At 46.7% G+C, this 17,416-nt stretch overlaps 1 pseudogene; it reads right to left on the minus strand.

Annotated features, from left to right (window-relative positions):
• Positions 1-8,231: 8,231 nt before the first annotated feature.
• Positions 8,232-9,518, minus strand: LOC136464029 (cytochrome P450 94A1-like; annotated as a pseudogene).
• Between the last annotated feature and the right edge of the window lie 7,898 nt (positions 9,519-17,416).

The following is a 17,416-nucleotide window of genomic DNA, read 5'->3' on the forward strand; positions in this document are numbered from 1 at the left end:
TTCACTTGTTGCTTCACTAATTGATTGGTTGGGCACATTGAGGTAAGATGACCCCAAGTGCGGCACTTGAAGCACTTGACATGCTTTAGCCTCTCTTCTTCTTTCTTCAACTTGAGCTTTTCTTCATTGGGGCAACCATTTGCAAGATGTCCCACTTCATGTCACTTGAAGCACATGAAATGAGAGAGCTTCTCTTGTTCTTGCTTCTTCATCTCTCTTTCATATCTTCTCTTGCCCCATCTTTTGCCCTTGATCTTGCTCTTATTGAAGCTAATGCCACTTGTGTCATTGCGCCTTTCTTGATGATTGACTTTGCTAGTCTTGAAGCCGACTCCACTTTTGTCACCAAAGTTTCTTTGAGTCTTCAACATATGCTCAAAGGTGACTTGAGAGTTGTAGCACCTCTCTAACTTGTTGCTCAATTTCTTCACTTCATTCTTGAGCTCATTGTTCTTCTTCAAAAGGTTAGTCGCATAAGATATAGAAGTAGAACAAGCATCTATTTGTGAAAAGCATGTCATATCTAATAAATCATCATAAGAGGTGGATACATGCTTCTTTCCTACATCACAAGGGTTAGCAATAATATGTGATTGATCAATTGACTCATGTGATGAACTCTCATTATTTTTAAGTTTCTTTGTAAATACTTTAATGAGAGAAGCATATTGTTCTAATAATTCATCATGAGATACAAGTAGTGTCTCATGATTCAATTTAAGCTCATCAAGTGAAGATTTATATGCATCAAGTAATTTCTTATGTTCTTCACAAGAGTTCTTTAGAAATGAGTTTTTATTTTCTAATTTCAATATTTTAGCTTTCTCATTTTCTAAAGACATGGTCATGCTAGCAAGTCTACTAACAAGCTCATCATATGAATCAACATGATCAACCACATTATCATTTGATACCTTAGTGTCACCTTGTGACATGAGACAATGTGGTGTGGTTGGAGAGCATGTAGTAGCATCTTCATCATGGCTAAAGCATGAACCATCATTACCATCAAGTGTGCATGGGGTAGCATCATCATTTGCAACACTTGTGGCATCATCATCAACCTTGTCAAGTGAACTTGTAGTGGATCGATCATCATCATCACTTGACCATAAGGTGGGGCAATCTTTCACAATCACCAAATTGTGATCATGCTCGACACTCTCATGCGCCTCCTTCTTGGGCTCATCCTCCTTGAATTTGCCATCATCCCATGTGGAGGAATCACCGAAGGTTTCCTTGATGGACTCCCATATCTCACGAGCGGTCCCCTTGTAGTTTACTTGCTTCATCAAATCAAAATGTAAAGCATCCAATAGAAAATAACAAGCATGTGCATCAAATTCATAGAGAACTCTTTGAGCTTTGGTGAGATTTCTATAGTCCAAGACATGGGTGAGACCACTTGTGAGAACCCATCAAAATTTAGGTCCCTTTGCACGAAAATGATCAAGCATGTGATTTTTCCAAAGTGCAAAGTTTGTGCCATAAAAAATATGTGCCTCACAAACATCTAGCCCATTAGACGCCATCCTCTCAGGTCGGTGAAGACCACAAATGAGAGACCGTGCTCCGATACCAATTGAAAGGGTCGAGATGATGACTAGAGGGGGGTGAATAATCTTTTCTAAAACTTAATCGCGTCGGCTAACCGAAACAAGTACGGAATTAAGACGATCGGTCTAGCCAAGACTACACTCCTCTATCTATGTTCTCTAGTACCTTCCAAAGATACTAATTAAGCAACAAAGGTGCCGGGATAGCTAGAGCTCACCTAACCAATTCTAGAAGCAAGGTCACACAAACCTATGCCGCTAGTACTTCAAGCAACAAGGGAGCTCCTACGCAAGCTAGTAAGCAAAAGCACAAAGCCAACTAAGCTCACTAGCAATGCTCAATAACAAGGTAACCAATGCCAAATTAGAGAGCACATATACTTAGCTTACACAAACTAAGCAATGTGACTAACAAGGTTACACAAACCAAATTAGCCACGCAAGGGAGCTACTTCTATGCTACACAAGCAAGAAGGTAACTAGTAAGCTACACAAGCTAACTAATTACAAGAGCAACAACACAAGCTTAAAGTATATGAAAATAATCGCAAGCTTGTGTAACGGGGATGCAAACCAACGGGAAGAACAAGGTTGACACGATGATTTTTCTCCCGAGGTTCACGTGTTTGTCAACACGCTAGTCCCCATTGTGTCGACCACTCACTTGGTGGTTCGGCGGCTAATTGGCATCACCCGCCAAGCCCGCACGTCGGGCACCGCAAGAACCTACCCTGAAAGTGAGGGTAGCTCAATGACATGCTTTACTAAAGTTGTTCTTCACGGCTCCCACGGGGCGAGCACAATGCCCCTCACAAGCTCTTCTCCGGAGCGCCGCACAAGCTTCTTGTGGGCTTCCACGGAGACCTCCACCAAGCCATCTAGGAGATGGCAACCTCTAAGAGTAACAAGCACCACTAGCTTGCAACTCGATCACCTAGTGCCACTTGATGCAACCTCACGATGCAATCGCACTAGAATCACTCACTCACACAATCGGATGATCACTATCAAGTATGTGTGAGATGGAGGGCTCCCAAGCACTACTACATAAGCCACCAAGGCTCTAGTGTGCTCTCCTGCCGGCCCAAGGCCGATCATGGCTTCTACTTATAACCCCATGCACAAATAGAGCCGTTACCCCTTCACTGGGCATTTTTCGGGCCGACCGGATGCAGCACCGGACGCTACACCAGATGCATCGATCGTGAATACCAGACGTGTCCGGTCGCTATACCGGACGTGTCCGGTAGCTGCCTGACCGCCACGTGTCCGACCATTGCCTCCAACGGCTCTCTAACATGACGACCAAACGCTCAGCATGAAACGACCGGACGCTCAGCCGCTGTGTCCGGTCGAGTCCAGTAAGCCTCCAGGACCGACCAGATGCGGCTGTTAGAAACTGACCGGACGCTGAGCCTCAGCATCCAGTCGAGTCCAGCAAGCACCCACAGACGACCGGATGCGTCTGGTCACACCGGACCGGATGCTGCCAGCGTCTGATCGACTGCTCTGCCAAACACAGCCTTCTCTGCTTCACACCGGACACGTCCGGTGTGGCGACCGGACGCGTCCGATCACTGAGTACGCCGCCAAATATCAGACATGTCCGGTCACCATACCAGACGCGTTCGGTCACTCTGTAACCAGCGCGACTCCTCGTTTTCATCACCAACTTATTCTCCTTTGCAAATGTGCCAACACCACCAAGTGTACACCATCATGTGTATGCATGTTAGCATTTTCACAATCATTTTTCAAAGGATTAGCCACTCAACTTGTCACGCCACTCAATCCTAGCGACGATGCAAAGTTAGATCACTCGAGTGGCACATAGATGACTGATATGCAAACAAGTTTGCTCCTCATGATAGTACGACCATCTATCCTAAACTCGGTCATAAACTTCTCTACACACCTATGACCGATGAAATGAAATGCCCTAGGTTATACCTTTGCCTTATGCATTCCATTCCATCTCCTCCAATGTTGATGCAACACATGCACCGACATGATCAATAATGATATAATCCACTTCATATCATCACGTGATTATATTGGTTCATCGATCTTGACTTCACTTGCTCTTCACCAGTTGCCTTCGTCCATCGGTGCCAAGTCTTGCTCAAGCTTCACCGCCATGCGGTCCATCACTCCAAAGCCTCTGACTTGCCCTTCACGCTTGCAACTGGTCCATCAAGCCAAGTCTTGTCTTGATCTTCTCCACCTTGATCACATGACTCAATGTCATGTCTCATGTGCATTTAAGCTCCTTCATCATCACATGTGTGAGCTTTGCAACATCTCCAAGCCATTTTCACCTTCATGGCATATGTTGCTCACACACATGTACCTGTGGACTAATCACCTATGTATCTCACATAAACACAATTAGTCCACCTAAGTTGTCACTCAATTACCAAAACCAAACAAAGACCTTTCAGCGTCGCTGGCGATGACCGGGCACTGAGGAGCAAGGAGTCCCCGACGTCACTGGTGAAACTACAGTTGCACACATCATTTTCTGTTTTTTTAGACAACCATTCGAAAAGTCAAACTTCTTCATCCCTGCTGAATTCCACTAGAGAAACAAGCCTCTGCTGTGGCCACAATTGATTAGCAAGTGGTGAAGCTTGTATTTTCATTGCTTATTAGGCACAAGGGTGATCTGTATGCACTTAACAACAAATCATGTGTTAGTCATGGCACCGTTGCCCAGTTTTACTGTAAACCATCACAGAAGATAGCCAAATTTGTCCAATGAAATATCCTTTTCTGATTACTTTGATTTGAAGCTAGTTGATTATGATAGCATCTACTGATTTTTGCTATCTTCATTTCCACTTGCAACTTAAATGTCTAAAAGGGCCTGAGAAGGAGCTACTTCAGCTTGCAGCATTTGGGGAACTACGTGCACTATTTCCAGGTGTCCAGATTCACATTGAGCTTGTGGGACCAGAAGTTCCCCAGTCTAGCAGCCTATTCATTTCGTCGTAAACGATCGTGGATTATTTACTGTTGTCTAGTTTGGTGTGAGAGAAAAATATTGTTCCAGCTTATAATCCACGATCGTATATAAGCAAGCGAACAGGCTATACGTAAGCCACACAAGCAGGTTTTCGTTTTGGTCCTATACTCCTATGATATGGGAGAAGCTTAGTGTGCAATTTGGTGTTTCCATTTATTTGTCCGACATCCATAGTTTGGTATTTGCCTTATAATTTGATCACAATACCTTTCCCATTTTATATCTCTGAACTAAAATATTTTTTTAAAGTAATCTGTACGTTGATAAGCCTAGTGTTTTTTACCAAACATGCAGCAGATCTGTTTATCATTATATTAAGAAGGGAAAGGGGAAGAACCCTTACAAACCACACACCCACATTCCCACAAAATGTTCTTCATCTCATCTTCTTATTTGTTTGTTGTGTGCTTTATTCAACAAGATCTACATTTTAAATTAGCTACTATATGCTCCTCAGTGATATATTGGTTTGAGTTTATGTTCTTTTCCCTGGTTCTGTAACTGGTATGGTACCTATTCATAGGGATGGTGAGGTTGTAAACATTTCCAGATATGCATGTTGTTCTGATGAGAGCTGTTGTTGTAAATCTTCTATTGGTTCAAAAGACTTGAGCTGCACTGCAGCGACACTGAAACTGTGGAAAGGCTTCTATCATGAGAGATGCAGTGATATAATGAAGGTTCTCTCTACAACTACCACTATTTTATGAAATTATGTGAAGTTACCCACCATATTATAGACCCAAGCATGCCATTGACTGTAAAGTTTAGAAACAATGATAATACTGACAAGCTTTCACATGCATCGCCCACAACTCTGTATTGACTAGTGTTGTGCATAGTTTTAGATCCAGTTAATTCTAGAAGTACTAAGTTATTTGCAGTTTTTTTCTTTTGTTGTGTCTTGTATGTTCAGCTCTCCAATAATCACTAGAATGTGTAGAACTCATCTCCTAGCAGGTCTATTTCTAATTTTCTTCTAATTTACAAACTAAAGTAAGAAAAGAAAAGAGCACCACTCACCCATGAGCCTGCCGCCGCTGCTTGCTGATCCTACCAGAGCTACAGCTGCCCTATGCGCTGAACCATAGACCCAGTGGCAGAGCGTAGTGGAGGCGAAGCTAGGCTTCTGGCCCCCCTTGCCTAGCATTGTCACAATCACATCTGCTACTTCTGTAGGCGGCTGTAAGAAATAGGACAAGGTACAGTTAGGTAGGTCATAACTCCCCTCCTGTGTCCACATTTATGGCACAGTACAGGTTGCCCAATATACCACTCGGGTAGGTCATGAATCCATTCCTGAGTCCACATTTATGGGACAATACATGTTGTGTAGTATACCACTGTCATTTATGGTGCAGTCTAGTTTGTCCAATATAGCAATGCCACCCAAGTCCATTAAGTAGCCATTCTCGGGACTACAGTGTGCAGACAGTTCATGCATCCTATGAATCGAGTCCCCTTATTAGAGTCTAGAACAAACATTGTGTAGCATGCTAGGTGCTGAGCGCATGGCAGCGTTGGTTGGCAACCAGTTTTGCCAGCCATGCCCACTGCACCATAGAGCCTGTAACTACATCTACCTCGATTGCCAAGGACTACATCAAGAAGCTTTGTGCCTACACTGCCGAGTAGACCATGTATCCCACCAAACCCTATAGGTTCTAGGATTCGCCCTTTATAGACAACCCTAAGCCTTTCTTTATGGCCATCCCTAAGTAGCTCATGTTTAATTGAATAACCACCTAACTCATCGTGCAGGTGCTAAAGAAAGCAACGAGAAACGTGGTACGTGTACGAGATGTGTCAAGTCTCATTGACATATCAGAGGTGCAAAAGTGCGTCTGTAATGAGTATAAAGTGGTTTACCTCAAGAAATGGTCTGGTAATAAAGGCTCTGTGTTTAGGCCCAAGCTTTGGTAGCTCATGATGTCTGCATGTGTTGGCTGTAGATGGAGACTCAAGAGTGCATACAGGTTTTGCTCCATTGAGTGAAAACACGTAGGTTCCTGTTTCTTTTCTTTTAAACAAACAGTCATGGTCTTAAGCTTGGTGATCATTTCTTTGAGTCATTGTTATGTAGGAAGCGACTGCAACTCACACGGCACAGGACGCTAGGCTGCCCAAGTGCCCATTCAAGCTGGAGGATGGCGTTGAATCTAGCCGCTCACTCAATAAGGTCGCAACGCTTCGAAGGACATCATGCAAGGGGCGCCCGATACGCGTGCCATTTTATTGAGGCATACATAGTGGGGGAGGAGGAGCATACAGATGAGAGCCAGTATGGAGAACATACTATTATAATCAGATACGTCGCTGCATGTCTATCGACGTTTGTAATATATCGACGTTTGTAATATATGGATGCGGCAACTTAGATCTTGTTTTAGGTAGGGACCGGGCTACTGCATGGCGTCAAACAAATACGTCCCTAGAGGTGATGACCACGATGGCCCCTAAGTACAAACTAATCAAAGACGTACCTGGAGGAAAGATGTCCCTGGAGGAAAGAACGTCTGGTTATCCATTCAATCTTTCCTCGATGGCACCTTTCATAAAACCCACAAAAATGACAAGGGCACTGGCCAACAGGAAAGCTATGTAACTAATGAGAGAACGTCTAGTTGAATCGCCTGAAGGGACTCGATCACCATCCATTACAACAATCCATCCACCAGATGCAAGTTGTTGTGCATCCATGTGATGGTACCTCATGCCATTCCATGCATTTCTCCCTTTCTTTGGCTCCTCAATCCCAAGATTTACAAGGACCTCTTTGTATTCTTCCTTGCTTAACTTTTCAACTTTGTACAACTTAACCCTCCGGCCATAAGTACCACTACAATCCTGACCAGGGCAATATAATGACCCTTCAAAAACGAAGAGCCTCCCGCCATTTTGAGCCCCCAAACTTTTGTCTGATTTGTAGATAGGATTTTGCTTGTGCTCAGTCCAAGGACCAAGAGGTGAGTTACTGTACCAAATATCAAGCTCGGCGTTCTTCTCAACGCCATACCGTGTAAAATCATAAGCAAATAGCCACCAGTATCCCTCAAATTGGACTAATGAGGCATCAATAAGTGGCTTATTGACAAGAAATTTCTCCAATGTCCATTCAAGGGGAAACTTGGTAGCATGATAATCTGAGTCGTGAAATTTCTAGCTAACGCACCAACTAAATAGAACATACATGGACACCCTGTGAGGCCGCCTAGACGGCGTGCCTTCGTATCTCTAATTTTCTACTCTGATAACCTTCCTCCTATTTAATTTTGCGTATCATGTGAGTTCATTATTTTAATTTTTTGTGGGTGGGTCCATCATTTTGACCTTTTGTGGTGCCACTCTGGTTTTCCTCTCTTTGAGCTGGGATTCATTCATATTCATAACTGCAACTGCTTACACTTCCTAGATTAAACTGGTTTCCAGCTAGTAGCGGCAAGAATAATTTAGCGCTAAATGTGGATTACCTTAGCATCATGTTTTTCAGAGGCTAAATCCAGCTATAGCGGTGCCTGTATCCGGCTATTTCAAACATCAGACGGGACTCTGTCTTTTGTGTGGTGTGATGACTTTTACGCAGTCTTTTTCCAAACAATTTATGTGTCAAGGAAGAACAACCAGCATCACTAGTCTATCACGACTTAGGACTATTCTTCCCGCCTCCTAAGATGCACCAACATCCCTCCTTTCATCTTCATCATCACCGTCATCTCGTACGCCGGTGGCGCCTCCATGCTAGCCACCGGCACCACGACGTCGACCCTAAACCTTTGGAGTATGGACGCGATGACCGTCTTCATCTGCACGTACGGCATCTCCTTGCCGAGGCACAACCATGGCCCAGCGTGGAACACCAGGTACCGCACGGCATCAACCGGCACGAACTCACCGCGCTTGCCGAACCACCGCTCCGACACAAACTCCAAGCAGTCCTCGCCCCACAGCTTCTCCATCTGCCCCATCGCATACACCGAGTAGTTGGCATACCAGCCCGCTCGCAGCACCACGCCGCTCGGCAGCACGTCATCACGCACCGCAACCCGGCCGTTGAATGGCACCGACGGGTACAGCCACATCACCTCAGTGATGGCGGCATGCAGGTAGTGCATCCCCTTCACCTCGCCGTCGTCATCGCACGATAATGACATGGCCTCCTCATGCGCGCGCCGCTCACACCACGGGTTCACAGCGAGCAGCCAGAAGAACCAGGTCAGTGCCAACGACGTCGTGTCCTTCCCGGCGAGCACAAAGGTGACGACCACGTCCCGCAAGAACTAGAGCTTGGCCGCTGGCGTGGGGAACCTAGCGCCGAGCTCGCTGCCGCCGTCGCCGCTGCCGTCGTCCATGGCCGCCATGAACCGCGATAGCAGGTCCACGCTCCCGTCGTCGACGCCATTCCTGTGACATGCCACCGCCTTCGATTTGACGACGGACATGGCATAGGTGTCGATGACATGGATGGCCTCCCGGAGCCGGCGCGACTTGCCAACATCAAGGAGCTTGGTGAGCCGCTGCGCGAACGTGGCCGGCGTGAGCCCACGATGGAAGGAGATCACAACAGCCGTGTTAAACGCCGCGAAGAGCGCCTCCTGCGTTGCGGGGTCATCGTTGCCACCGTCCACGCTCTCTATGCCGAACGCGACGTGGCAGATGGCGCGGAACACGAACCGACGTAGCGCGTCCTGTAGGTCGACGGCCCCGCCGTCCCTCACAGTGGCGTCGTCCAGGAGCGGCAGGAAGAGGCGGCGTAGGTGCACATCGAGGACGCCGTCAGTGAACTGGCAGAGCGAGTGGGACAAGAAGGCGTGTGACACCAGCTTCTGCTGGGGGGTGCGGGCAGTGGGCCGTTGTTGTTGCTGGCTGCTTGGTTGGAGGAGGCCCGCGGCGCCGGAGACGGAGGAGGAAGACGACGAGCAAGAGGAAGACGAGCACATAGGCAAGGTGGATGGCTTCCATTGTTGTTGCACGGAGGTTGCATTCGTCTAGAACAGCTGCTCGTCACGTGCCGCAGCAGCAACGCCACCTCCGCCTCTATGTGGGAGCCCACCACTGCTGAGGCCATGATGCCGGGACGCCGTGCGCTCCCCCCGCGCCACCACGCCACCTCCGTGTGGGGCCCGCCCTAGGTGAGGACGCACGCCTGCAGCGTGAGCGAGGCCTCGCCCACACTAGGGGCCTCCTATGCCAGTGGCCGCTACGTCGGACCCACCTGCCTGCGTCAGAGCTCCTATGCCACTGCTGAGTGAGGGAGAGTGAGGGAGGGAGTAGAGGAGCAACCAGCTGTTGCCGCCTGCCATTTACACAAGAGAGAGAGAGAGAGAGGATAAGTGTGAAGTCCGCCAAATAGTGCGCATGCTCCTAGTTCATTGAATGCATGCCGAGAATTCATTGAATGGACGGTGCCGACCACCTGCGCTTTCCTAGGCCCCAGCACGCGTACTTGCATGCGTGCCGACCACCATACTAATTAGGCATTGGCCATGCATGCCGAGAATCCAACGTCCCCTGCTACGCGCCACCGTCCATTTACGTGCCGGGTATGATCACCAGGGAAGCCATACTTCATTGAATGCGTTCACTTACTTCATCTATCTACTGCCAAATGCACGGAGGAAGACCGGTTGTGACACGCTTCATCTAAGCCGTGAAATTTCTATCTAACGCACCAAATAAACAGAACGTACGTGGACACCCTAGGAGGCCGCCGATTCGGCGTGCCTTCGTATCTTTAATGAGTGCGTGCGTGTTAAGTGTGTGCGTCTGGACTTATGTAATTCTCAAAAAATACCTGCTAGTCTTCTTATTAAAACAACAGACGGACAACTGGAGCTGATCCAAGCACAAGCAGTACGGTGCAAGCCGAATTAGCGAGATGACGATCACACAGGTGAGGCAGTTGTAGGTTGCAGCAGGGTCCTTGTGCAGCACATATCTGAACCTGGCGGCCAAGACTCTCATGAACTTTCAGGTCAGCCGATATGATGCTCACTGCTACAGTGTTATTATTTATAGGGGGCGGCTGGCGATTGTTTGTAGAGAGGGTTTTGCCAGCCGCCCATACCACACCGTCTCTACAAATCAAGAGATTGTATGGGAGGTTCCCAAGCCACCCGTACAAATCGATTTATCAGCCACCCCTATAAATGTATTTGTAGCGGCGGCTGAAAACACCAGCCGCCTCTACAAAAATGATTTGTAGGGGCGGCTGTAACACTAGCCGCCCCTATAATTTTTATTTGTAGGGGCGGTTCAATCTAAAACCGCCCCTAAAGTATATTTTCCTGCCAAAAATGTTCAAATTGAACCGCCCCTACAGTACATTTTCCCACCAAAATTTCTAATTTCAAAATTCAGATCTGACCAGAACATATATACGCATATATATTTCAAACATTGTATCCACAAGCACATAATATTATATAAACTAACATTACAAATCCAATTCACAAGAACATATATAATTCATGGTCACGTACACATAATTCACAAGTCCAATCCGTTCCACAATTCCAAACCGTTCCATAAGGTAAGACCAATATCATATTCCATACATATTATTATCAACGGCCTAGAGCTAGCCTTTCCGTCTCACAAAAATGTTGGTACTGACGATGCCTTCCTAACTCGGATTTTTGGTCATGATAATTGCCTCTTACGTGTATAATCTGGTCCAATATGAAGGCGCAAAGGTCGTCGACGAGCTCCAAGAGGTTGTCATCTTTATGTGGGTCAGCTCTCATTCCTTTCTCTTCTTGCCACTACAATTATACAAGTGAGGATATATAAACACAATTACAGTGTCTCATGTAAGTACCGGTGTTACTCATTATAGTGCATACGTAATATCCACAGTGTAGACTCCTGGGCTTCTGCTTGGCACACTGTGTGTTTCACATATAAAAATGTTAAGTAATGCTTTCGACACCAACATAATGGATTACTAAAGTAAGTTTTTTTTTGAGACTGGACTCCTAGTGTACAAGTTGTAGTATCTATACTCTACACAACACACTCACACCACCACACACAAGCACACCCCTAGAAACTACAACATATACACCTCAAACGTCCTCCTGGAAATCACCGAAGCCACACGAGCCTCGTAGACGACGGGCACGTCGTAGTCCCATTGTAGCGCCACGCGAGTGTCCAGGACCTGCAAGATTATTTTTTGGGAATAAATCCCCATGGTGGGAAATCACTGAGCCGAGCAGGGCTCGAACTCAGGACCGATGGCTTCCACTCCAGGAAAGCTCACCATCCGAGCTGCAGCTACCGGACATAGTGTTTTGACACAGGTTAAGCCCTCTTTCTGGATGATGCCTCCTTTTATGTTCGTTAACGTAGAACATGTACGTCCTGTTCGAATGAATTTAACAAATGCAACTTGTTAGTATCCAAAACTGAATGTTACAAGTATATGTATACAAACATATTAGCTAATGATGATTGTCGATATGTATATGTCTTGAGAATCGATACAAAGTCTTTGTATGTCGCCGGGTCCTTATCTATTGAATCAAAGACCCACGCCATGCCATGGCCAAGATCGATGCATATACAAATCTAGTGGTTGCTGCATGAATTTAATCATAAAAACGGATAAGCTCTTTTGCATCGAACAAAATATATCGAACAAAGTTTTAAGTATAGTGTTGAACTTGCACAAAGTTGTATGGCAGCAATATAATAGAGCAAGTTTGGAGATTTTTAAAAGCTAGGGCAATGTATGCCGCAACCTTAAGGGCCGCTTGACGTATTTCCTTGTTCTGGATTTTCTCTTTCTCCTCAATAGTCTTTCCAGCAGCTAGCTTATTGCCATCCAATTTCCATTCCTTGGCGTAATTAAAACATGTTGCTGATATACATTGAGGGTCTACGTACTCGGCTCACACACTTGGCATTTGTTTTGAAAGGTGCACTTGCATTCTACAAAGGTAGGTGTGGGTTAGTAACTTAGTATCAACAAAACTCAAAGATTACAATAATATCATATTGAGAGGGCAAGGACTTATAGGCACCACGTGTGAATTAGATTCATTTCCATTGCTCCGAGGTGAAAGTATGTCTGGACGTCATTAAAGTCAAAGATAATTTTTTCGGCTGGGCCTCCAAATGTGCCGGTAGGGAAACATGCTTGCATGAGATCTATGGTTGTTGGGATAACATGCAAGTACCAATCATGGAACCTTCTCATTCCAAGTGGTAGACGCTGGATGTCCCGGTTTGGTAGGAAGGGCTTGCCTCTTTCATATATTTTTGGGCAATCATTTGACCATTTGATGGCATCAACATTTGGATACTTCTTTCCCGGTTGTTGTTTGTTGGTGATGGCCTCCTCGGAAGCCTATGCTGGGACTTCTTTAACTTGGTTCTCAGGCTTGAACTGGTCATGGGCATACCACTTGGCCATCGACGTGACATCTCTCATCGACATAAAAATCAGCCTTATTGTGATTGGATGCAATTTTTGAATTTCTGGCTCCTTATCTCAACCCTCTTGTGCATGCACTTTTTCAGGAGGCCCTTGTTGTTCATGTATCGGGTCTATATCAGGCCCTTGCTCCTTATGAGGAAGAGAAGGTTGTGGCATCTCAGGCACGTGCTCGGTAGGAGGCGGGGAAGACTGTAGCATATGTGTGGCATCTCATACACGTGCTCGCTAGGAGGCTAGGAAGAATGTGGCAGCTCAGGTAAGTGGTGGTCACGAGATGGTAAAAGTACCTCCCCCTTCTCAACAACTCCCTCCAAACATTGAACAGGCAGCGAAGAAGCAGTCAATACAATGTCCCGTTTGTGCCAGAAGATGAACTGGTTCATTACTCCTCTGAGTAACTACTATCCGTCGAGAGTTGGGTAGTCTATGCGCCACTACAAGAACTTGAGCTTCATGGTATGCACCTCGACCCTAGTGTAGTCAGGTGGGTAGGGCTGGATATCGAGCTAGCTCAACTCCGCTCGGTCTAGCTGGAGCTGGCTCGTTAGGCTAAGGAGCCAGCTCGGCTCGTTAATATTACGAGCCAGAGGGACAACTTGGCTCAGCTCGTTATCGAGCTCAAGCTGGCTCGATTAGCTCATGAGCTACTACAAAAAAACTAGGACACACATGTTTATATTATTTATGCTACATTAATTGCAGAAGGTGACGTCCACCATTATGCAACCATACATGATTAATACATATCAGGTTCATCAAAAGTATCAACCATGCAACATAGCTGGTCCATCTATGATCACGCAGTTCCAGCATACTAACTAGTTGCTTGCCACCACAAACTTAGGAAAGTCCACAGATTCAATGTTAGCATCATCATCTTCTCCCTAGAAAACAATCCATAAAATCAACATTTAAGTGCCACAACAATTATAAAATCAAAATTCATATGAAACAGCTGAAAATAAGGATTACATACCAATAGAATAGATGTACACTTCTAGGTCAGCATCAAAATCTTCTAGATTAATGGTCGTGGGCTGATAGGCCTCAACTCATTTTAGCTCGTGAGCATCTCATGAGCTAGCTTGAGCTAGCTCGTTAAAATAGCGAGCTAGACTTCTAGCTCAACTCGTGAAAAAGTTAAAATGAACCGAGTTGAGCCAAGCTGAGCCAGCCATGAGTTGAGCGAGTTGGCGAGCCATGAGTATTTTGTCTAGCCCTACCAGTGGGGTCCTATTATTGTGATGTAAGCCGCTAGGAGGATATACCACACCCGTTGCCACCTCCATCATAGTGTTCTGCCTGCTGATGAGAACCACCAAGGTGTAACTAGTTGATTCCCGTATGCGATCAATGGGGGTTGTAGCTGTAGTGGAACCTTGGCTGCTAGGAACTTCCAGAGGGCTGCCAACTACTGCTAGTTCTCTAGGTGGTGCCATTACTATCCTTGACTCCATAGACAGTCCTTGCTCCTCCAACGCCTTCACAACTAGAGCCTTAATGGTGAGCTCAAGATTAGACTCTCGATCTTTACCATGTTTCTTGTACATGAGTTGATCCTCTTCAAATCCATGTTTCTAGGTCATTCTTTTCCCTAGCCCCCTAGTGTGGCCTATGTGCTCGAAGTTTCCCAAGGCAAGGCTAAGCTTGTCCCTCTCTCTAGAAGACTTGAATGAGCCATTCTCCTTATCTTCAGCATATTTTAGTATCATTGATACTGCCTCTTGGGTCGCCGGGTTATCAAACTTAAGGGAACTACCCGATGCTTCTGTACTCCTCCCAAGGATCCAATTCCTTGAGCCTAGCTTCAACCCCTTCAAGTTTAATTTCTCGGATGTGATTGTCTCTTCCTCCATCTTCCTATACTTCTCTTCCTTGCCATAGTAGCCACTAAGACCTAGATGATGGTGGTGTTGGTTCCTCTTCGCTAGCTCGGTGTTACGGGCACTGAGGTCAAATGCTTCAGGTGGTCTTTTGAGCCACGAGCTCCTCCCATTGACTAGGAGTTATGTTGCCAAACGCGTGGAAGGGAGTTAACCCCTTTTGGACATACTTCTTGTAGGGTTATGAGGATGAGTTAACCCCTTTTGGACATACTTCTTGTAGGGTTATGAGGATGCTACGCTAGCCGAAAACAAAAAAATCGACCTCATAAACCAGGATCTACTGCTAGTTATAGATCACGGGATTACCACTAGACGCGCAGTTGCAGCGAAAGCGACTCGATGTAGTTGTACACATCGTAGCAGTGCCTTGCAGTTGCAAGGTTGTCCGTACGTCCGTCCCCTTCGTGCGGTTCGTCCTTGTGCTCCAGATGCAGCACCTCCAAGGTATCCACACGTATAGGGAGGAAGCGTCGCGCCTTCGGACTGCTAGGTCCACGAGGAGCAGCAGGCGTGGGTGTAGGATGGGCGGTGGCGGCTACCAAAAAGGCGTGGATCCCTAGCCCCGTTGCCCACCCCACTTATTTATAGGCGTCCCTAATGAGCTCCCGAGTTGGAGGCCCATTAGTAACCCTAAGCCTTGTCTAACTCGGATCCAATCCGAATTAGGCTTCTAGCCCCTTAAGCGTGCGACCCTATGGGTTCACGCACACATAGACATGACCCGAGTACTCCTACTCAGCCATTAGATGATAGCGGCCTCTAGCAAGGCATGTCAACTCCTATGCGTACGCAAAGATCATATCAGACGAACCACCACAAAACCACATACTTGTTATTCCCTTGCCTCACGATATTTGGTCCAACTCATAGGTTAACTCTTAACACAAGCACGGCCATGCATTTCTTGATCTAATCATTAGAGTGATCCAGTGATATCTCTCATATAGAGAGGGGCAAACCCACCTTTATAACTACCCTGTTACGGAGTAGCATTTGATAGTCCCTGAGTAGGTCATTTCACATCTTAAATACATACAACAATCTTAGGTCTAAGGACATAACGTACATGATGTGAATAGAGATAACATGTTGTTTTTTATGTGTATGGGCAAATATAGCAAATTATTTTTAATACATTTATATATACATTTATTAAAAAATATGCAAAACTAATATTTAAAAAATACGAAAATATTTGTAGGGGCTGCTGGTGATTGAGCCGCCCCTACAAATTGAATTTATAGGAATGGCTGGTGAGTGAGCCATCCCTATAAATCGACCTATTTATAGAGCGGCTCGTATCACCAGCCGCCCTTACTATATAGGGGTGGCTCCATCACCCGTCGTCTCTAAAAAATTATCCCATTGCTACAGATGTTTTCTGTTGTAGTGGTGGATTACTAGGCTGAGTGGAACCGGAGACGGATCGAATGAGCTCATGGTTCCACAGAGCCTCTATTGGCTACTGTTTATTTTATATGGAAATTCATTGTTTTCATCGGTAACCATATATTCTGCTCTAAGACTGTCTCCAAAGGTCCAGACCCAAACATAAAACTCATTCCATGTTTTGCGTACGGCACAGTAAAAAGGTCACCCACCCAAATCTTCTCTTCTCCAACAGCCAACCCAAAGGCTCCTACATGCACCGCCGCCGCCTTGCTCTACAGCTCTGCCCATCTCTGGTCCACCTCCATTCTCCTCTCTCTCCCCATCTCTGCTCTGCTCCACACCGCTGCCGCCGCCCTGCTCTGCAGCTCCACCCGAGGCCGAGCGCCGTGCTCGCCTCTGCCTGATGGAGCCGTGAGCCGTCCAACTCCGACTCCGGCGCCGACGGTGGCACCGCCGGCTCCTCGGCCTCTGACCGGCGCCAGCGCAAGCTCAAGCTCATATTTTGGTGTGATTTTCGTTCTGTGTGTTCTGCTGTTTTTCCCCATTTTCGTGCTTAGCTACGATCTGGATTTCCTAAAGTTTGGGTCAATCCGTGAGATGATTTTTTGGGATTAGGTTTGTAGCGTGGTGAACTAGATCTGTGCAAATTTTGGGAGAGAATCGCTTTGATTTGGCTCGGTTTTCGTCGATCTCTAGGCCGCACCTTTTCTTGCGTGTTCGTCGCGTTCCTGTTTGTGCGAGCTGTGTTTGCTGCTCTTCCTGTAGGGGCGCTCGCGTGCTTGAGGGCAAGCCGCAGGGCCAGAGCCGAGCGCTCTGTCCGAGCAGCCGTGGTTGCCGTGCCGGTCTAGTGCGCCAATCAGGCCACCGTGAAGACCAGAGCAGACCGGCGCTTTGAGCTCGTGCCCGTTTCCTTCCTTGCTGTGCGTCAATCTCTCTCTCCCTCCGTTCTGGTTCTACACCGCTCCAGCAGTCCCGTGTTTCTTGCCGGATCGAGCCGCGCGCCGACAGATCTCGCCATCGCGAGGTGGTCCGCGCGTGCTTCTTGCCGGTGATCCTCCTCGGAGCAAGAGCCGCGTCCGACGACGAGCTTTCTCCTCCTGTCGTCGATTTGGGTCGA

The sequence above is a fragment of the Miscanthus floridulus genome, chromosome 1, assembly GCF_019320115.1.
Source record: "Miscanthus floridulus cultivar M001 chromosome 1, ASM1932011v1, whole genome shotgun sequence".
NCBI lineage: Eukaryota > Viridiplantae > Streptophyta > Magnoliopsida > Poales > Poaceae > Miscanthus > Miscanthus floridulus.